The sequence below is a fragment of the Melospiza melodia genome, unplaced genomic scaffold (genome assembly GCF_035770615.1).
Source record: "Melospiza melodia melodia isolate bMelMel2 unplaced genomic scaffold, bMelMel2.pri scaffold_35, whole genome shotgun sequence".
NCBI classification, from domain to species: domain Eukaryota; kingdom Metazoa; phylum Chordata; class Aves; order Passeriformes; family Passerellidae; genus Melospiza; species Melospiza melodia.
Window position 1 is genome coordinate 7510886 of NW_026948670.1, and position 22415 is coordinate 7533300.

At 49.2% G+C, this 22415-nt stretch overlaps 1 pseudogene; it reads right to left on the reverse strand.

The window, feature by feature from the left end:
- Positions 1–10890: 10890 nt before the first annotated feature.
- On the reverse strand, positions 10891–12215 carry LOC134434389 (serine/threonine-protein kinase pim-1-like; annotated as a pseudogene).
- Between the last annotated feature and the right edge of the window lie 10200 nt (positions 12216–22415).

Genomic DNA, 22415 nt, shown 5'->3' on the forward strand with positions numbered 1-22415 from the left:
CTGCCCAGGGCTATACAAGAAAAGTCCAGCTAAGGCCACTCCATCATCTCTTCTTACCTAAGATTCTTCCCCACTCTTCTGATATCTTTCACTTGCAGGAACTTTCATCACACTTGCCCATTTCTTCCTCTGTTTCATCTCTATATCTCTATCTCTCTTCTAGGAAGGTTACTGTTCCGCAAAGTTTTCATTGTCCAAAATAAGGGTTAAAATCTCGGGCTCAGCCCGCCCAGAACTCCCACAGTGGCTGGACACCTTGCGGCACCCCCCTTCCCTCCCTTCTCCTTCTCATCCGTGCTGCGGGCACATGTTCTCAAGTTTCAAGGTAGCACAGTCACAGACACAGGCTGGCTGGCTCTCTCTCTCTCTCTCTCTCTCTCTCTCTCTATCTCTATCTCTATCTCTATCTCCTGTGGGTGGGTGGCTGCCCGATGCCTCTCAGTGCCAGTGCTCTTCCACTCTTCCACCCTTCCATCCTCGGGGCCAGACCTTCCTCACCTGGCTGCATGGCTTCCCCTCCCCCACCCAGATGGCAGCGGAGGTCTGACCTTTTTTCCCTGCCAGAACCCAAGGGAGTTCTCTGCTTGTAACTCCTGTATTCACAGAGGCGTATCCATGTCCCCAGTGGCCCCACCAGGTGCCAATATTCAATCTGAACACCCATTGGTTAGACCACACCATCCCAAAAACCTCACTTCCTCTCAAACCACGACAACAATATATGACTTGAGATTCGTAAAAACTATATTTTAGAATTATTATATTATTCTTCTAATAAGCTGTGTTCATACCCTTGGCTTACAGAAGAGAAAATTTAGTGTGACCAGAACTTACGTTTCACCTTCTACTCTCCTTATCTGTTTACTTTTAGGCCACCCAAGCCTCCAGATACTAAATTAGCTCAAGTTAGAGGATGCTGCCATTTGTTGCCGCTGCAGCAGGAATCTGGATGCTCCTCACTGAGCTGCATGCCTTTAGCTTGGTGCTTCCACAGACAAGTCACAAGTTCTTGTCCATGGCCATGGCTATCAGGCATTTGAAGGCATGTGTTTTTTCAACCTGCTGTCACATAGAGAGTCAGTATACCAGAGCATCTAGCTGCTAAAGGATCAAGGAAACCAGAGCCAGACAGAAGGCAACAGCGACTGGTTCAGTGGACTTTTCAAACACTGGGGGATAAAAGGCTGGCTTTCATCGCTAGTTAAGACTGTTTTGTGGGCTTAGTTTTTGTATTCATTGTGTTGGTTATTGTATTCTTTTTTTGCTAAATTCCTGCAAACCTCTATGGCAGAAGCCTTCTTTATAGAAAACAAAAAGGGTGGAGTTGTGAGGGCCCAGAAGCCTACCATTGGAACTGTAATACCTCAGGGTAAAGTGATGAAGAGAGGCATCCCTCTGAATGCAATGGTGTCACCCATGGGCATTTGCAGTCTCATGGTGATGCAGCAGCTTTTGTTGGCATCACCCAGTTCAACTGCTGTTTTTTCCTTATATATACTCCCTCTAGAATGTTCTCCCCTCTCTAGTCCCCTATTGGTCGTGGCTTACTGCAATGCTACCCTTCTTTCCCACCCCATATAAAACCCTGTGTCCTCATCCCCATTTTGTCTCCCTCCCTGGACTCTCTTCAGGGCAATCCACAGTGTATAGAGTTCCACACAAAGATTCCTCTTATAGCCTCGTTCAACAGCAGTTTAAGCAAGTGTGCTCCCAGCTCTGGGTGTGCCATTTGCTCACAGAGGCTGGCTGTAGGGAGGCTGCAGCACAGGAACTGAGTGCACCAGGGAACCTGGCCTCTAATAAAAGACATGAATCCTACAGCCCACCCAAACCAATGCCTTGCATGTCTCTACTTTTTCCTTCTTATCTCACCTCTCATGCCACTTTCCCCATTTTTTCTGTCTGGGAACTTGGCTTCTCTCTCTCCTGTCTGCAGGTTCAACCGCACATGTGACCCTGCAGGAACAGCCTGACCCACAGGAACGAAGGAGAGGACTCTTTGTCAGGAAGTGTAGTGACAGGACAAGGGGGAATGGGATCAAACTGCAAGAGGTGGAAGAAATTTTATGATGGGAAGAAGTTCTTTACTCTCAGAGTGCTTGTCCCTGACAGAGGGACTAGTGCAGAGAGGCTGTGGATGCCCCATCCCCACCAACATCCAAGGCCAGGTTGGACAGGGGCCACAGCAACTTGGTGTGCTGGGAGGCTGCTCAGCTTGCAACCAGATGAGCTTTAGGGTCCCTTCCAAGCCAAACCATTCAAGGATTTGATCATTCTGCCATCCCCATCTCCCACTACGCAGTGGCCATGGAATTTCAGTGACATCACAGCTCCCAGAGGGTTCCAGGTGGAACGTCCAGGACCTGGAAACGAGCAGAGCCGACACTTCACCGGCTGCCAAGGGTCAGTTGCTGCTTGCTCTGTGCTCTGCCCCTCACTGCTGATCTGGTGCTGCTGACTGGGCTTTTCCTGCCACCGGCTCTGGAGTGCCAATCCCAGCAGGATGTGCTCTGCTGTGCCAATGGAGGTACAGTGCCATCCCAGGCAGGGGGGCACCCGGCTTGGGCAGGCTGCAGCCATGTGAGAATGGATGGTGTGGGACAGGAAGCCCACTGGGAGATTGTGCTGCCCCTTGCAGACTGACAGAGACACTGTGGAGGAGATGGAAGTGGACATGGAGCTGAAGAGGGAGGAGATGATGGAGGTGGACGAGAAAGATCCTGTTGAGGACATGGAAGTAGAGGAGGGGGACAACATAGAAGAGATGGAGGTTGATGAAGAGGATGACATCGAGGAAATGGAAGTGGACGAGAAGGATGAGGAGGAGCCCATGGTCCTTGGATGAAGATGGAGCCCCACAGGTAAGACAGGCAGATGCTTCCCACGCCCTGCCCACAGACACACTGGGTCCCCTGACGCCAGGCTGGGGCTGGGCTGGATGGCCCCGCTCAGGGACACGGTGCCTGCAGGGGGCCTGGATTGTGCTGCCACAAGCACCAGCCCCGGCCTGCCCTGCGCTTGCCTGGGGCCACGCCAGCCCTGCCAGCCCCGGCCCAGCCCCTGGGGCCCAGCTGCCAGCCCTGCTGGGCCCAGTGCTGGCAGCTGAGTCCAGCTCTGCTGTTTCCTTTCTTCCAGGACTGACACAGATCATGGCACAGATGTGATGCCCTTGTAAATACGTTTCAAAGTCTAGAAGTCGCTTGTAAATACGTTCAGTTGCTTGTAAACACATTTTGAAGATTGTTATTCCATCGGATCCCATGTAAATATGTTCTGTACATTATTGTTGTTGTTTTTATAAGGATGGCTTTAATGAAACTTGTTCTGTAAATCCTTTTTGCCAATCTTTGGCAAATAAATAATATTTCTTTTTAAAATCTCACTTCTCTTGGCCATTCTTTTGGGCACAGGCAGCATTTGCACACTTGTGGGTTCCTCTTGATCCGGGTTCCTAGGGCTGGAGGTCCCTGGGGTTGCTGGCACAGGCACCCTGGGTCTGGGGGTCCCTGTGCACAGGGGCTCCCACTGACACCACTCCTGCCACTGGGCACTGCTGCTTTTCCAGGCCTGGGGCGCAGCGCTGTCCCCAAGAGCTCAGCTATCACCAGCTCTCACCCAGGGGGCTCTCACAGCACTGGCCCCTGCAGCCATGCCACCAAAGCAGGCAGCAAACCTTCAGCCACCCTTCCTGCTGCAGCCACAGGCACTCCTGGGCCCAGAGCCGCCAGCAGGCCACAGCCATGCAAAATCCACCTGCACGCTCTCAAGGCCACCACAGGCTTGGAAACTGGTGCACCTGCATCTGGGCTGCTGCAGGGGCTGATCTTTAAGGCTTGCAGCCTCCAAAGGATCTGGCCTCTGCTTCCCAGCCTGCTCTGCACTGCCCTGAGCCCACATTGTTCCAGAGACAAAAGCCAAGACAGGGCATCCTCACCCTGCCCACATTCCTGCTGCTGCCAGCGGCCACTGGGCCCTGGGCCCTACTCGGGTGACAGCTGCAGGGACAGGGCAGCCTGTGCTGGGCAGGGAGCCGGGGGCTTTGGGCCCTGGGGCTGCTGCTGCTGGGGGCCATGGGCCCAACAGGGCCCTGAGCTCCGCCCCTGCCCGGGCAGCTGCCCCCAAAGCCCCACACTCCCCGAGCATCCCCATCACAGCTGCCAGAGGGAAATCCCACGGGCTTCAGGAACTAAATTCCCCATAGGAAATAAACCAAGGGTCCAAGGAGAAAGTCAGCACCAGCTGGTGTTTACAGCACCCTTTACAAAGGTGGGTGCAGAGCAGGTGAGATCTCCAGGGCCTCTGGCTGTGCCTGTGGGACACAGCACCAGGCTCAGGCCAGCCCTCAGCCCCTCACAGCTGATCCCAAAGAGCCGGCTCAGAAAGTAGTTTCAGACCACTTGCTGCAGATATTTCAAAGGACTAAATATCAATCAAAGAAGCCGCCTTGCACATTTAATTTTTGTGTTTTGGCATGAGAAGCCATGAAGGTTCCTCTGAATGAGCACTCAGGGCACTTCCACTGCCATCCCAAAGGGAACACAAAGGACAGGCCTCTGCTTTCAGCACTACTGAGCTCCTGACCCAGTAATGAAATCTCAGGAAGTAGTAGTTTTGTGGAGGCCCAGGGGACTACCACTGGAACTGCAATATCTCAGGGCAAAGATAATGAATTAAAGTGAGACACTCCTCTAAATGCAATGATCTTGCCCAATGGCTTTTGCAGGCTTATGGGGATTCAACAGGGTTTCTTGGTATCATTAACTTCTTTTTTTCCTTATATGTACTCCACCTAGGATGTTCTCACCGTTTTTTTCCCCTGTTGGTCCTGGGTTACTGCATATAAGACCCTTTTATACCCCATATAAAACCTTGTGTCCCCAGCCCCATTTTGTCTCTGGCCCTGGACCCTCTTCAGCACAATCCACAGTGTTTGGAGTTCCACACAAAGACCCCTCTCTTGCCTCATTCATCAGCAGTTTAAGGAAACCTGCATCCAACTCTGGGAGTGCAGGTCTCTCACAGAGGCTGGATGTGGACATGCCACAACAAGGGGTGCCCAAACAGGGACCTTCTTTGAGAATTCCCTGAAAGCGACTCCAGTGACGATCCAGCTGTGCCACCGTGACCGGAGAGAAGACGCCTCAGGTCAGCCTCCACCCTGGAGTGGGACCTGAGTTTTATCAGGGCTTGCTGAAGGCAGCGTTGGCATCCTCCAGCAGCAGGAGGGCCGGCTCAGCTGGTGAAGCCCATGGGACATTTTGAAACACCTGCATCCAGAGCCACCAGACCAGTGAGTTGGGGGACAGCCACTTGGAGTGCAGGATCCTTGGGTGATTTTTTAGTCCTGTGGGTGGGCGACCCTTTACATCAGGGACAGCTATGGGTAGCAAATTATCCAAAGCTGAGAGGGGCATATATGTTTGAGTTAGGGAGGTCCTCCTTTCAGAGGGGAAGACTTCTACTACGGGAAGTTTGAAGGATTTTGTTTATTGGCTCTTTAAGGAGTTCCCAGACATTTTTGATGATTCAGTTTGTCATGGAGCATTTTGGGACTCAGTTAGGGGAAGACTCTGTCTTTTGCAAACTCAGGAGGTGGTAAGATTCACAAAATTTTACCAAATTTTTCACATGATTTATAGTTTTCTCAAGGGTTCAAAGTTCTAATATTCAACCCAGATTTTGTGCTCTGCCCCCCGCATTCCTGAACCCACTGATACCAAGACTAGGATGAGAGACAGAAAATGCCATAAAGAACAGACGAGCCACCTACTGTCTGCCACCTCCCCTCCTTCTCTACCCCCTGCCCACGTCTGTACTGATCACACAGGCCTGGATTCTACCCTAACCCATTCTCCAGTACCTCTCCTCCCTGGATCCCCCTCAGATAGCTCACAAAATTGAGTCCCTCATCTGGGGCAGGACGTCAATGTCAAATTCCCTCCCACCCCCGGCTGTCTCATCGGGTTCTCCCCCCGAGTTGGGTCCCACTTCTGCATCAGGTACCACCCCTGCATTGGGATCCAGCGCTTCCTTGCCTACTCACGCTGGCCCTGCCCCCTCCAATTCAGCCCCTTGCGGATCCCACACTGTCGGAGCCGGAAGTGTGCGGGCCAGTTACCGGAAGGCCACCATCTTGGCTACCAAAGGCCCACAACACCAGGCCTGGCCAGGCACCCCAAGGCCCCGCTCCTCTGCCAGAGACCAGGTTCCCTCTTCTGGAGAGGAGAGGGAAGGTTCATCCCACCTTGAGGTTGAGGCTGAGGATTCCTTGCAGAGAATGCGGAAGCTGGCAGCTCAAGAGGGGGACTGGGAATTGGTAGCTAAAATACAAGCAGCACTGGTGCAGTACCAGAGGGGGGCTTACACCCGATGGGAAGCTGTCACACACGGGGAGATGAAAGATCTTTGTAATGCAGCAAAAGACCATGGGCGGGGCTTGCTGTATTTTAATAATTTGTTAAATGCCATCTTCACTGCACCTGTTATGGTGCCTCATGATCTGCTCAATTTTATGCACATCCTACTTTCTCCCACTGAATTTAATCTTTGGGAATGAATGAGGAAAAAATTAGCACAGCAGCTATTAAAAGACTATGCTAGAGAAGACAGGCGGGGACACCTGACACAAGACCATCCAGCCAGGGAGGAAGATTTCACTAAAGCAGAGAATAAAGCAAGCCACCTTCCCTGAGCTGTGTTAGAAGAGATAAAAGGTGCTGCAAAGACAGCTCTCATGCAGACACCCAAAGGAAATACACCTACTCTAGATTTCACAGACATTCTGCAAGGACCTGGGGAATCCTTTCTAAAATTTATTGCCTGCTTTACACAAACAATAGAGAAACAAGATGAACATGCAAAAGTCAGGAAGGTACTACTTCCAAAACTTGCTGAAACAAATTTTAACAATGCCTGTAAAGACATTTTACCCTCTCTATCCCTCATCCCAAAACATAACATTGCACATATGGTCGAGGCATGCACCCTTAGGGCATCCTTACACTGTGATGCCAGCCTAGCTAAGGCTACCAGCTAGGGTGTAGTAGAGGGTCTAGTGGCCTCCCAAGTTATTCCCTGACATGCACATGGAAAAGGACCTGGCTTTAAGTTAAGAGAGATGGGGCATTTTCAACAGAATTGTAAAAATATAGGGTATTACCAGAGACCTTCTAGGTGTCACAGCCACTGTCCTCACTGCCCCCCTTGTCCACACACTTTCCAACACCAGCAAAACCGGCGGCCTGTGGGAAACCCCACACAGACGCAGAAAGGCCTTGCACGATGACACCAAATGCAAGGCCGTCTAACCCTACTCTCCTGAACATCGTGGAGAACCAGCACAGTGACCTTCTCAGATCCATCGGGACAGCTCGATCGCTACAGAAAACTCGACAGAAGACAGCTCTGCCCTGGAACCCAAAGGCAGCTGGTAAGACCCTTTTCAATTCCAATCCACGATATTTATGTTCACCATATTCCAACAGGCAAATATGGGCCTGAAGAATGGCCCAGAGACATTTGGATTTGAACCAACACCAGGGAAGGAATGGAGACATTCACTATACTACCTGAGGTAGTCACCTTGACGTCTTTGCAGGAGATAATTGTCCAGGCTCTATGCTTAGATCCTCCCCTTTTCATTCCAAAAGGAACAGTTATAGTCAGAGCCTACCTCCTACTGGCCATGATCACCACGGCAGCTGATCCAATGGTGATGTGGGCACAGATTACAGACCCAAATGGACCCGTTCTAAAGTGTGCTTTGTCATGTAAAGGGGGAAAGAGATGTCTTTCAGGACTATTAGACACAGGAGCTGATGTCACGATAATTTCCCACTCTGATTGGCTAAAGGTTGGCCCCTGGTTCCAGTTGCTGGGGTAATTTTAGCCATCGGGAGAGCTGCTACCAGCTTCTGGAGTCAAGACACCATCTGCATGGAAGGTCCTGAGGGCACAGTTGCTACAGTAAGATCATTCATCACCCGGGCACCAATAACACTTTGGGGAAGAGACCTCTTGTCCCAGTGGAGGACAAGGCTAGAGATCCTATCAACACATCAGGATTTCTAGATGGGGCTATTGAGCAGCGCGCCACCCTTCAGTCAACCTGGAAGATCAACGACCCCATATGGGTGGATCAGTGGCCCCTCCCAGGCAGAAAGTTAAAGGTCCTGCAGTCCCTCGTGCAGGAGCAGCTGTCTGTGGGTCACATTGTACCATCTACTAGCCCCTTGAATGCGCCTGTCCTTGTCATACAAAAGCCTGGCAAAGACAAGAAGTGGCTCCTGCAGGACCTTAGGAAAGTCAATGAGGTCATCGAGGACATGGGTCCCCTCCCGCCCAGCCTGCCCTCAGCCTCCATGATACCCCAAGATTGATAGATGGTTGTTATAGAACTAAGTGACTGATTTGTTGACTCCCCCTTGCACCTTAATGACAAATCCGGTTTGCCTTTTCCATCCCTCAATCAACAAGCACCTTTACAGGGGTACCAGTGACCGTATGGACTCAAAACATGAAGAAGAACCCTGCTATTTCTCAATGGCTTGGAGCCCAAATTCCCTTACCCATCTGGAAAAGACATCCTAATGCTATCATTTTTCATTATATGGACGATACACTCATTTGTGCAGAAGCTCAAATCATTTTGGACATTGCAGTAGAAGACATCATCACTGCAGTACAGGAGAAAGATTTTGAGATTGCAGCAGATAAAGTCCAAAAGACGGCCCCCTGGAAGTACCTCAGCCTAAAAACCACAGAGAGAACCATCCCACCCCAAACACTGCAAATCAAGGGCAACCCAAAGACTCTGTGAGGACTCCACCAGCTCTGTGGGAGCATCAATTGGGCACGTTCATTGCTGGGAATCACCACAGAAGATCTCGTGCCACTGTTCCTGCTGCTCCTTAAAGGCAGTGAAGGACTCGATTCCCCGCTATCACTGATACTGGAGGCCAAAGCAGCTGTACATAGGGTATCCTGGGTGATTCAAACTAAACAGGCACACAGATACCACCCTGATTTTCCTTTCTCCCTGGCTACCCTTGGTGTAAGTTCAAAATTCCATGCATTTATGTTTCAGTGGGACTCAGCTACCTCAGATCCCCTGACAGAAATTGAATGTGTTTTCAGAGCACACCAATCTACTAAAACTATTACAACCCCACAGAAAGTTACTGCAGAACTGATCAGGAAAGCTAAAGAGCGTCAGTACTCCCTTGCAGGAACAGACCTTGTGAATATATACTTACTTCTCACTCAAAAACATCTCAACTGGCTACTTCAAACATCTGAACCACTGCAACATGCCTTAGATAGTTTTTGAACAGGCCAGGATCAGCCATCACTTCAATCATCAAAATATTCCTGGGCTGCTGAGGATCTTTAAAATTACCTGAGACCAGACAAATCCATTGTACCCACCTGCTTGAATTGTCAGGAACAAGGCCTTGCTTCTGTCAGAGCTGGAGTCAATCCAAGAGGACGAGAGCGTCTCTACATCTGGCAATCAGACATGACACACTAAGCCTCTTTGGCAGACTAAAATACATCCACATCTCAATCAACACCTTTTCCAGTGCGATTTTCCCCTCTGCTCATGCTGGTGAAAAAACAAAAGATGCTATAAAACAGTACTTTTTAGTTTTTTTTCCACCTTAGCAGTTTGACAGGAAATTAAAACTGATAATGCTCCTGCTTATACCTCCCACTGATTCCAACAAGTTTCTGACCACTGGGGAATAAAACATGTGACAGGCATACCACACTCCATCACAGGACAGTCCAGAGTTGAAAGGGCCCACTGATCCATAAAAGGATCCTTGATGAACTGCGTGGGGAGTCCAGATATTATCTCCCTTTGAGAGACTGGCCAAGGCCCTTTTATGTTCAACATTTTGAACAACTCATTTATGGAGAACAATCCCCCAATCATCAGGCATTTTACTAATTCAACTGCAGCCCAATGAAAAGAAAAGCCACCTTTGTTGATCAAAGACTGAATCTAAACAAAGTATGGGGAAGAGAAGATGCCCTTGTCTCTATAGCAACAGGCCCAAGATGGATCCCAGCAAAAACATAAAACTGTTCATCGGGAATGGTGAGGCAAACACCAGAGCCACAATCAGAAGAACAGAATGAAAGCCTAAGAGAGACATCAGCAGTCTGGAAAAGAAGAAGGAGATGGGCAGAAGAAGGTCTCCTAAGCAGTGTTGATCACACACACCAAGACCAAGAGAGCTCAGACACCACTAACCATGAGTGTCAGGGCTTTACGCTGGGGCAATGCCAGTGCCCCCATGAAAAAGTCTCCGTGGTGTCTGCTGGGAGATGTGACCAGAAATAAGCAAACTTATTTCTGGCCCCCACTTAGAAATAAAAGAAAAGAAAACTTTATTAACTACACTACAACTATATCTAAAAAGAAACACACAAGAAAAATTCAAAAACATTTCCTCCTCCCCCCACCAAACTTCCAATACATCCATCCCTCAGATCACACACTCTCGGTCCATCACCACCCTTTATATAATCAATTCTCAGTTCATCAAGAGGAGAGGAGTGCTTCTTGTGCCATAGGCTTCCCCAGGAAACACCATCAAAACCTCATGTGTTTCCATGTCACTCAGCACCGCCCAGAGAACATCTGCCATCGTGACCTCTTCCTTCCATGTCCAGTGCTCTCACCACTGAACATGGACCAGAGCTGCTTCTAGGGTTTTCCTTTTAAGGATGCTTTGTCCCTTTCCAAAAATAGCACAGTCTCTCACCTTCGGGACACCTGTCCCCCCAGATTTCACCCCCTGGGGCCGAGGGGTCTCAACACTGAACCCTCTTGGCTCTGAGCCATTGCCTCCCCCTGGATGCAGTCTCTGTGTCACCAGTTGGCTCACCTGCAAAGTGAGTGCAGGCTGTCTCTTGCAGGCAGGTCCACAGCCAAAGTCAATCAATTTGTCCTGCCCAGTGTCCAGGTCAAGCAGGATGTTCTCTGGTTTGATGTACCTGTGCAGGACCCCGCAGCTGGTGCAGTGCCGCATGGCCTCCAGCACCTGGCGGAACAGCTCCCGCGCCACCTCCTCGGGCAGGAACCCCCGTGCCCCAGTGAAATGCTGCAGGTCCTGAGAGCGCTCCGGGCGCTCCAGCACTATCAGGAGGTCATTGGGGAGCTCAAGCCACTCCAGCAGCTGGACCACACCAGGGAAGCCAGTGGACACCTTGGCCAGCAGCACGATCTCCAGGGGTGTGCTGGTGCCGTCGGGCTGCAGGAGGAGCACGATGGCATCAGTGGGGCTGATGCCGTGCCAGGGCTCAGGAAGCCCTCAGCCAGCCCGGGATGCTCTGTGCCCTGTGCTGGCCCCATGCCCACTCTCCCTCAGGGCGTCCTGGCAGCTTCCACCCTGCCGGGCCTCGGTTCATCCCTGCCCGGCACAGCCCGGCTTCTGCCGCTGGCCCCGCTCACTCACCAGCTCGCCCCAGTGCCTGACGCGGTTCCGTGGCACCCTTTTGATGCCCACCTGCAAGCCAAGGGCAGTAGCGGGCTCAGCTCGCCGCCCGCCCTGCCCAGACCCATCCTTCGCCCTGCCCAGACCCATTCTCCACCCTTTTCCTCCTCCTCCTCCTCCTCTGCCCGCTGCTGGCCCCGCCGCTCACGGGGGTGCCGTCCGAGAGCCACGTGGCCGCGAAGACGCTGCTGAAGCCGCTGTGCCCCAGCAGCGAGCCCAGCCTGTCCTGCTCTTTCAGGCCCTGCTGCGCCTTCCCTGCCGGCGGGACGCGGCTGTCAGTGCTCGGCCCGGGGCCAGCAATGGCCTCCGAGCGCCCCTCAAGGGCCCCGGGCCGGCCATGCCCAGATGTTCGCTCCCAGGAATGGGACAGCGGCAGCTCGGGGCTGGCAGCCGTGCTGATGAGCGGCAGAGCTCGGGCCGGGCAAGCCACAGCGGAGGCGGTGGAGTGGCTGCGCCGCCTGTGTCCGCCGCGGGCCCCGGGAGGAGCCGGGGCCAGGGCGTGGGCCGGGGCTGGGGCCGGGCTCGGGCCAGGAGGAACAAAAGAGAGGCGATGCCGCCCCAGCCCAAGCCACTGATACCCACCCAGCAGCGCCACTGCCACTACGGCCAGGGCTGGCCAGAGGCGAGACCGCAGTGAGACGCCTGGGGCCGGGCACGGGGCAGCCCCGCCTGGAGCTGCGACTGGGCCAGGGGCGTGGCCCGGCCGGGCATGGGGAGAGAGAGAGACAGACTGGGAGAGGAGGGGACACCAGGAAAGGGAGAGCGGGAGAGGATGCAGGACTGCGGGAGAGGGAAAGGAGAAGCAAGAGGGAATTTACAAAGTCGCTTCTTTCACTGTTTTTGCTGATGCTGCCGCTGCAATTGAATCTCTGGGGCCGTTTGTCCCCGTGTCCATTTGTCCATTGCCCGCTTGCCCCCACGCTGAGCCCCGCACTCCCCGGGGGCAGCCCCTGAGCTTGTCTAAACACGGGAACTTCGCCGTGTTCAGCCAAGACCCAGAGCCTGGACTCTGCGCAGTGGCACAGGAATTTCCTCGGTCGCTGCTGTGCATTGTCCCTGATGAGGGTAAAACACTATTGGAGCCCGTTCCCTGAATTCAGAATTTGTACCTGACCCATGCACTGCATTTACCTGAACAGCATTGCTTTCCATAAAAAAATAAAAAGCAGGGGAAGGCCAACTGTGTACAGCTCATGGTACTTGACAGTGTCTAAAACATGCCAAGTCATGGATCTTAGAGGTGAGATCCATTTGGAATTAATGGGATGGAGAAGTATTGCAAAAGGGAGCATGAAAACAAAGAGAGTAAAACATCTCAGATTGTGTCTTTCTGTTTTCATTTCATTTCCTAAAAACTGTTTCAGTTCTTCTAGAATCTTGTCCACAATCCTGTTTGCTCTTTCCAATAACCTTTCCTGGAGAACGAGGTGCAGCTTCTGTCACAAGATATGCCACCAGCTGCAGCTTCTCTTGGCTTTCCACACCGTGCATGCAGCTTGACTCTTGCAGCAAAGCAGGAGAAATGTTTGAAGAACTTTACAGCTTGTTCTTTCTTTTCCTTGTGGGCTGGGCACTTGTGCCATTGGTAAGGTTTTCATTATTACTGTTCTACCCTAAGAAAACATGACGGGCTACCAGGAATTGTTAGGGAATGCAAGCCTGACTGAATGCAGAGAAAGAATCTCCAGAGCCTGCAGCCAGAAATGGAGAGCTGTGTGATAATCATTCCAACACCCCCATGGACATCTTGAATGTGATGCAGAACATGAAAATGGGTTGACAGGGGAGTTTGTTTCAGTGTTCAGTTCAGATGCTTCTACATCTCATGCATTGATATAAATCAAGAGTGCAGTCCGTTCATGAAAGGCACCAGAACAAGCTGGACCTCTCAGGAGATGACTGAAAGAATCTGAAAAGGAGAAATTCAGGGACTGACTAAGTGAGCTTTGCCTGTACAAAGGATCATTTTTTCCTAATAATTTCCAATCCATTCCCTCGGCTTTTGTCCTTCCCAACAAAGCCATTTTCATCCCAGATTCCCCATGAAATGAGAGACCTGAGCATGTGGAAGTGCCTGAAAGATGCCCTGTTCCTCTGCATGGACACTGAGGCTGAAGCAGGACTCTGAGCCCTCTCTGGGGCAGCCTCCTCTGAGCTGGAATTTGTGCCATGCCGGGAGAGGTGGAAGAGGGGGAGAGCGCTGGCACTGTGTGGCAGGAGCAGGAGGTTTGGGCCATAGGACATTCCATCTGCGCCACTGCCCCGCAATGGGCGGCTCTGCCAGGGGCTCTGGGCCTGGCCCCGCATGCGCTGAGCTCCCGACACTGCAGGAGCTCCCCGGGCTGGACTCAGCTTCCTGCTGGGCCTGGGCAGCAGACTGGGCTCCAGCTGGGATCAGCAGCTGTTGCATTCACATTGCTGTACAATTATATTTCCTGAATCTCATACCTTCTCTCGATGGTTTTCTCATGGCAGATCTTCACAGCAGTGGTGTTGTTGCTTCTCGGTCAGGGCTCCTCTCCCAGGCTCTCCCTGACCACCCCGCCCCCTTTTATCTCAGCTACCTCCATGGGCTACAGCTGCTGCCCAATCAAGGACATCACAGCTGCAGCCCATTTACAATAACCAGAATCAGGGCAGGGTCACTAATACAATAGAGAGATCTTTAACTGCCATACATATATTTACAATACATAAGTTAACTCAGGCCCCCACATTTCCCCCTTTACTTTTACCAATTTTACAATTACCATAGACATTTTTGTCCCAGCTCTCAGGCTGCCACAGCTCGCAGCTGTCTAGTCCCAGCTCTCAGGCTGCCACAGCTCGCAGCTGTCTAGTCCCAGCTCTCTGGCTGCCACAGCTCATACATAGAATATATACATATCCTCCTTTTTTTTTTTTTTTTTTTCTTTTTTTCTTTTTTTTTTTTTTTTTTTTTTCTTTTTTTCTCTTTTTTTCTTTTTTCTCTTTTACTTCTAGCAACCCTACAACTACAATACACATATCTGTCCCAACTCTCAGGCTGCCATACACATATCTGTCCCAGCTCTCAGGCTGCCACACACACATATCTGTCCCAGCTCTCAGGCTGCCACATACACATATCTGTCCCAGCTCTCAGGCTGCCACAGCTCGCAGCTGTCTTTACCTCTATAGTCCCAGCTCTCAGGCTGCCACAGCTCGCAGCTGTCCTTACTTCTATAGTCCCAGCTCTCAGGCTGCCACAGCTCGCAGCTGTCTTTACTTCTATAGTCCCAGCTCTCAGGCTGCCACAGCTCGCAGCTGTCTTTACTTCTATAGTCCCAGCTCTCAGGCTGCCACAGCTCGCAGCTGTCTTTACTTCTATAGTCCCAGCTCTCAGGCTGCCACAGCTCGCAGCTGTCTTTACTTCTATAGTCCCAGCTCTCAGGCTGCCACAGCTCGCAGCTGTCCGGGGGATTCCATACCTTCTTTCCTTGGCTGCGTGTTCGAATCACGTCGGGGTCACCAGATGTTGCATTCACATTGCTGTACAATTATATTTCCTGAGTCCCATACCTTCTCTCGATGGTCTTCTCACGGCAGATCTTCACAGCAGTGGTGTTGTTGCTTCTCGGTCAGGGCTCCTCTCCCAGGCTCTCCCTGACCACCCCGCCCCCTTTTATCTCAGCTACCTCCATGGGCTACAGCTGCTGCCCAATCAAGGACATCACAGCTGCAGCCCATTTACAATAACCAGAATCAGGGCAGGGTCACTAATACAATAGAGAGATCTTTAACTGCCATACATATATTTACAATACATAAGTTAACTCAGGCCCCCACAAGCAGCAGCTGGAAATACCTCTGTGCATCTCCATTTGCTGCTGCTGCTCAGAAGAAACAATGGAGGGAGTCAAGAAAGTCTGGATTCTTTTTCTCCTGGTGGATTTTTTCATTTGATTAGGTGCTCCAGAGACAATTTCTGTGTTAACTTCTGTCAGTTGATTCTATTTCAGCAGCAGCAGCAACAGGGCTGTGTTTGAGCACTGCATATGTGGCCTGTGTGGCTTTAATTCTCCTTGACTTAAGTGCTCAGGGACTTGAGAGCATTTCAAGATCTGCTAGATGTGATGCCTGTGACCAAGAGCCTGAGTTCACCTATTGCCGGCTGGGGGCTATTTACAAATCACCAGCAGGACAGGACTGCTGAGGAACGTGTCTCGAGCCGTTTATTTTGCAGCATCAGTCTCATTACATGGTTATGACAGTGGGAAGGTGCCAGCAGCTCATGTCCTCAGCAGCAGACAAAGAACTCAATATTACAACTTACCTTAATTTTTTTTTACCAATATCACAAAGCAAAAGCATATTGACAGTAGTTCTATCCAACCACTAGAAGCACAGGTACCTTTTGTTAAAACAATGCTTGTCTATTTCAAATAAAATACCTGCTTGTAAGCCTTAAAACACAATGCACAGAGCTCAAGCTTAGAACTTCCTAATATCTCGCTAGATACACTTTTCTGCAGCTAAGGGAGTTATTCTAGACAAGCATTAATACACAGACCTCTGTTCTATTTGTCCTTACTTTCTACTTCTAATATAACTTTTCTGCTGACAAATCTAATGGGTACAACTTAGCTCTAATCACAGTTCAAATGTCTCTGAGGCTTGCCTTTTGCAGCTTTCCCAAAACCCTCTGATTTTAGGGTATCCTAAATTCACTGTCACAAAAGCACTCTGGGTAGCGCTAATCAAAAAAGGCAATTGCAGTTTTACAGATAAATTTCAAGTGGCATGCAGAAGAGTGGAAAGAGCAGCCATGATCTCCAATTCCCAAGGCAAAGGCAGCAGCAGCCTCCTGCTCTCAGCTCAGGGTGAGTAAAATAGTGCTGAAAACAGCATTGGAACCTGATCCTTTCTTTCTCTGAGGGCTGGCTCAGAGCAGCACAGGCGGGCCCTGAGCAGTCAGGGCTGTGTGTGGGCGCTGGCTGCTCTAGTCCAGAATTGAGCTGGAAAAAGCCCTTGGGAGCCGAGGCAGGAGCAGGCAGGAAGGGACCGGTGCTGCTGCTGCTCCTGGCCGGGAGCCCCGGCTGGGCCGGGCCGGCGCCCCCTGCGCTGCGGCTGCTGCTGCTGCCAGAGCCGGGCGGGACTCGGGGACAGGGAACGGACACGGGGGGACAGCAAAGGCCTGGCGGCTGCAGGGAGGGTGGCGCTGGGGCCGGGGCCAGCACAGAGCTTCAGCCCGCAGTTAACCCCGAGAGAAACGCTGGGGAAAGGCTCCATTTCAGCCTTTCTCTACTCGTGGCTGTGAAGGGACCGAAATAACAGGAGAACTAGCAGGGCCCGACCCCTTCTTCTTTTGGAGGAGCCCCAGGCCTGCAGCTGTGAGGGGCCATGAGGGGCCATGAGGAGTTTTCAGGGGCCATGAGGTTCTCTAAAGGGCCATGAAGGGCTGTTGGGGACCTTGAGTGGGAGAAGGCTCTCTGAGAGGCTGTGGGAGGCCAGGCACCTCATGGAACAAAAGGTGACTTAAGACACTGTGGAATCAACGAGGCTGTTTGCAGTACAGAACCTGATGGAACCAAAAGTCCATCATGACATTTTGGGGCCTCATGGAACCATGGAGACCATTATGACACTTCGGGACTCACTGGAACCAAGGGGCCATTGTGACCCTGCAGGGCCTCGTTTAACCCACCATTGTAGCACGGCAGGGCCTCATGGAATCAAGGAGATGGTACTGGGGGTTGTGAGAGTCTGTCAGAATTTTCCCTCATCTGCCTCACGATCGTCCTTGGGAGACCACTGAAGAGAAGACACCCCCCGTCTATATCTGGCTCTGAAGAACAAAAGTCACATGCCACGGGCCCTGAGACCTGAAAGCTCAGTGTTGAACTATTGTTTTCACAAGTGTGTTTGCTGTATGCTAAGAAGAGGGCACCATGCCCCGTTTGCAACAATAGAAATTTTGGAAGCTGTCCCAGCTCTTGGCCTGGCTGGACTTCTCCTGAGTTTCAGGTGGTCTCCCACAGAAGACCCTCACCTGTTTTACAACCACCTTGACAGACAGACTGAGATGTAAGAAGATTCTCCATCAAGGACTGAGACATGAAACTCCTAACAGGCCCCTCTGCTCCTTCCAAGGACTGGGACTGAAACCCCTAGCCCGGGGGAGGTGTGTGGGGAGGCAAGCTGACCAAAGTGAGATGTTTGCCTGCAGATTGTGACCACTGGAGCAAGAAAACAATGGCTCTCATTTACTGCTGAGAACATAGACTACCTGTTACATCTATCAAGATCATTTACTCCTGAGAACATGGACTACCTGTTACATCTGTTCCCTATTGTATCTGTTTCCCCCCCCCCTCATAATTTTCAGTAATAAAAATCTCTGAGTTATCTAGAACCTTCGAGATCTCCCCAGCGTAGCAGGCGGACCATCAGCTGGACTGCACCAAAGGACTTCGCCTCTGCGTTGGTAGCTATATCCCCCCCCCCCTCTCTCTCTCTCTCTCTCTCTTTCTCTATCTTTTTCTTTCCCTTAATCCCTCTATAGCATTTTTGCTGTAGTTATTTCAATAAAACTGCATTTGTTTTGATTATCACTGCAAATGCCCTTGTACCGTGTTGGTGTTTTGCACTCTGATATCACTCCTACGAACCATCAGGTCATCTGTCCACTAGGACTGACCCTGACATTAAATTGGCATCACGGACAGGATTGCAGTAGGCAGAGGGATTTGCAGGCAAATCCCATGCTAAATTGAGTGCTCTGTCTCCAGAATTGGCACAAAAGATCTCTCAGTGCAAAACAGGGGAAACTGTTGCTGTCACTACTGTTACTGACTCTGACACTGATACTTCTCCTGATCCTGATATTGATGCTGTTACTGATATTGATACTGTTGTTGTTGTATTTGAGTTGAATCTGAACCTGTTACTGTTGTATTTGAGCTGAATTTGAAACTGTTACTGTTTTTACTGTTGTATTTTTGTGTGCCTGGACTGTCTAAAAAGGAAGGGACAGACCTGAAGAAATTACACAGTGCCTTTTAGACAGATATTGTCCCTTCACATACACAAGGGAGTGAGGGGCGGCCCAGCGAAGGCTGAGTGGCTTTCCCCCTGTTCTAGGTTTCTGGTCCACTCACAAAGAAAACATTTGTGTGTGTGTGTTCATGTGAGTGCGTATCTGTACTGTCTGGGAAGGAAGAGACAAATTTGAAGCAACCTCACAGAGCCTCCCAGACTGATTCTGTCTCTTCAACTACCCAGGGAAGCAAGGGGACAGTGGAAAGGCTGTGTGATTTGTGTAACTTAGTTAACTCCCTGGTGTAGTTTGGTCCCCTCACAAAATGACTAAAAACTTCAGTGCAAAAGGTAAAGCTGAATTTTATGCTCTGCTTGCTAAATACAATGCCACACCTTCTCCAGGGGGAGAAGAATGGGCAAGCTGCAATTGGTTTAACTTAGAAAATGTTATTGATAGAATATCTTCTTTGCAACATGAATCAAAATTCAAACTGGGCACAAATAAAACCATCCTCTGCTCAGTCTTGGGTGCCTGTCTCACAGCAGCCATAGAAACTTGCTTTAAGCGAAAAAGTGAGGAAAATGCTATCATAGACTCCCTCCAAAACCTAGTTGAAGTTTTGCAAAAACATTTGGATGAAGAAAGAAATGTAAATAACTTGTTACGGGTTGCCCTGAGAGAGGAACATGTTAAAAATTCACAGAACTCTGATTCCTCAAAAGAAACAGAAGAGAAAGAAACTCCTCACATTAATCAAAATTGCTCTCAAACAGAATTAGCCCTGATGAAAAATTGCGGGAAGCACTGCTGTAATAACATAAAACCTCTAATTAAAACAGAATGCTACTATATCAATAATGAAGATCTTAACCCACACATAATCACTAAAGAAATCCCATACACTGCTACTGAATTAACAAAACTTGCAAAGCAGTACGGGCTTCTCCCTCAAAAATCTGAAACAGAACACATTTGCCAAGTGTCTCTCACTGGGGGAGATCAGATTCTTTTGTCAGAACAAGGAGTCAGTGGGTGCTGGGGACATGGGGTGTTCCTAACAACAGCAGACAGACGCATCCCATGGTCCCTAACTCAGCACACAGCTCATTGGGCAGGGGGGCTTAACCCCTTGGAAAGGAGAGACCCTTTGTTTGGTACCCCCGACCAACTCCTGGAAAACATTCACAAAGCTGGCTGCCTGCAACTGATTCATGAAAATAAATTAATTCCTTGTTTCGAGTCACCAATCCAATCACCTGTAAAGCCTGAAATTATGACCTCTTTAACTCAAGGGCTTCCAGGATCACTTAAACCTACAACAATTCTCCTTCAGAAAACCATAGTAGCTATGTCTCCTATAGAAAGACCACATAAAGTTCTTAGTAACCAGAATGACCCTTTTGTTCCCCTTTATGACTTGCTGAGAAAAAGAATAAAATGGGATTGGACTTCTTCTCAGTAGGAAACATTGCAATTACTGATTTTTGAAGTGACAGCTCATCAGACACTGGACCCTGCCCATCCTACAGACCCCTTTCAGGTGGAGTGGGGATTTGCCTCCTCACAGCCTTCAGTACACGTTTGGCAGTGGGGTCCTGAGGGTCTGAAAAAGCCTGTTGGTTTTTATTCCTGTGGTTTCAAAGATGCTGATAAAAGGTACACTGCCTGGGAAGGAGGGTTGTTTGTGGTTGGCTTGGCTCTCAGGGAGGTGGAGGAGAACTGGGCAATCCAAGAAACTGGGAGCTTGGGTAGCAGCCAAAATAAACCTGCCTCTGTGACTAAAGCAACCCCTCCTCTCTCCTCTGCTTCTGCTAACAGAGAGGAACAGGACAATGCCCAGGTTGGGGAACTGTTAACTGTTTGGAGCATTTTCCAAAGTGAGGGACAGAATTACTTTCTTGTCTTTATTTACACCTAGTCCTGTGCTATGTTTATATTTGGGTTGGTCCAGGCTAATGCTTTTAAAAGAGCTACAGGAGATAATACTGTTAAAGCAATGCAGGGATGGTTTGGGATTTTCCTAAAACCACAAGAAATTCAATCTGACAATGTTTCTCACTTTACTGTCAAAGGTGTGCAGGATTGGGCAAAAGGTGAAAAGATTGAATGGACTTCTCACACCTCTTACTATAGATGGGGGGTAAATGAGTGTTCCAAAATCACTGCTTTTTGCCCCACAGCTCCAAGCATAATTCCTTCACTACAGAGACCAGATGATTTCAAGAACCCAGCACATTGCCCTGGAGAACCTGGTTCTGGTGGACCCCCTGCTGCTGTAGGGGAAGTACCACTTCAAAACCTCTCTGGAAATTCCATTGTTCTAACTTTTTCTGCCTATTTGTGCCAGTGTCTGTTGTGTTTACTTTTTCAGAAGAACTCCGAGGGACATGAAGACCTGATAAACCATGATAACACTAGTGATGGACAACAGAAATAATGTTTTCCCCTCCTTTATGGTAACACCAGGTGATGATATTACACATGACATGTAAATAATTTGAACTTGAATAAATTGGCTGTCACAATTAGAGATTTGACCAAATTACAGCAACCACTGCAGTCATTCTTGTTGGCTTTGTGAACACACCAGTGGCTGCTATTGAACATAATACCAAATTAGGAGAAGGTAAAGGTAAATGATCACAAATTGGTAATTGATGCACTTGGTGCTACACAAAACAATGTTTCTTTAGCTCTCAGCTGTATCCAGGCACAACTGTGGATGCAGTCAGTTTCCGCTTCAACTATAAGAGAAGATGAAGAAGGCATTTTTCCCACTGAAATTTAGAAAATAATTTGGGACAGTGACACTGCTTTTGAAAGAGAATTCCAATCTTGGTGGAACCTAGTGAAATTTGACCTATGACCCCCTTTCAAATACAGCCACAGTTTTTGTGTTAACCACATTCAATGCCTCAGTGCATTTGCTTTTCCCTGGTATAGCCTTAGAACTGAATTACGAGGGAGTTATTCTCTATTTTTTTTTTCTGAACATAGAGAATGGGCCCGTCAAATTGGTGAGATACAACAAACAATTAATTTAGAACCTTGTATTACCCGAGAACAACAAGGGCTCATCTGTGAAAGCAATGCAATAATAGCTCAAGATATTTGTTTAGACATAGAGCAGAATATCTGTCACTTTTGAGATTTGTCCTAACGAGACTTCTGAAACAGTTCTTATATACATAGGCAATAGATGTGCATGTTTTACAACTATTTGTGATTTTGTGCTCATATAAAATGTTATAGTAGATACTAATAATCATTCAAATTTCTGTGCTTGTAACTTTACTAAGATTTCAGGATGTGATTTTTTCTTGTTAATCTCCAGTCACTTCTCACTACCTATGGCAATACAACTACACAATGATTCACATACTGATGCCTACTACTATTGAGATGAATATTACTTTGGTAAGACAACTGCTGCTCCATCAGAACTTGGTTGAAATCCTGGAGAAGATCAAGGAAAGCGGACAGAAGACCCTGGTGACTGTTCATCACAATGTAAGACAGATACATCATGTCATGGAAAGAGTGAAGAAAGATGCCGAGCATAAGTGGTGGGACACCCTTTTGGGTGGTCTCCTGCCACAGGTGTCTTCAACATTGTATGTCATCCCATTGTTATCCTTTTGATCCTTTTGATTTTAATTCTGTTTGGTTTTATTTTATCAGTAATCCTATTCATTATGAATTAGAAAATGGTGAAACAGCTGACAAGATCGATATCTACAGTTAATGCACACAACTTGGCTGATGTCCCCTGCACCATAGAAATCCCCAAGACATTTGACACAAAGCAACTATAAATTAAGCATATGTGTTTTAGAGTAATCCTGAGTTTCCTTTTATGATTTTGTGAAAATTACTTTTGATTTTAAGTGACTTGTTTTAGAAAATAATTT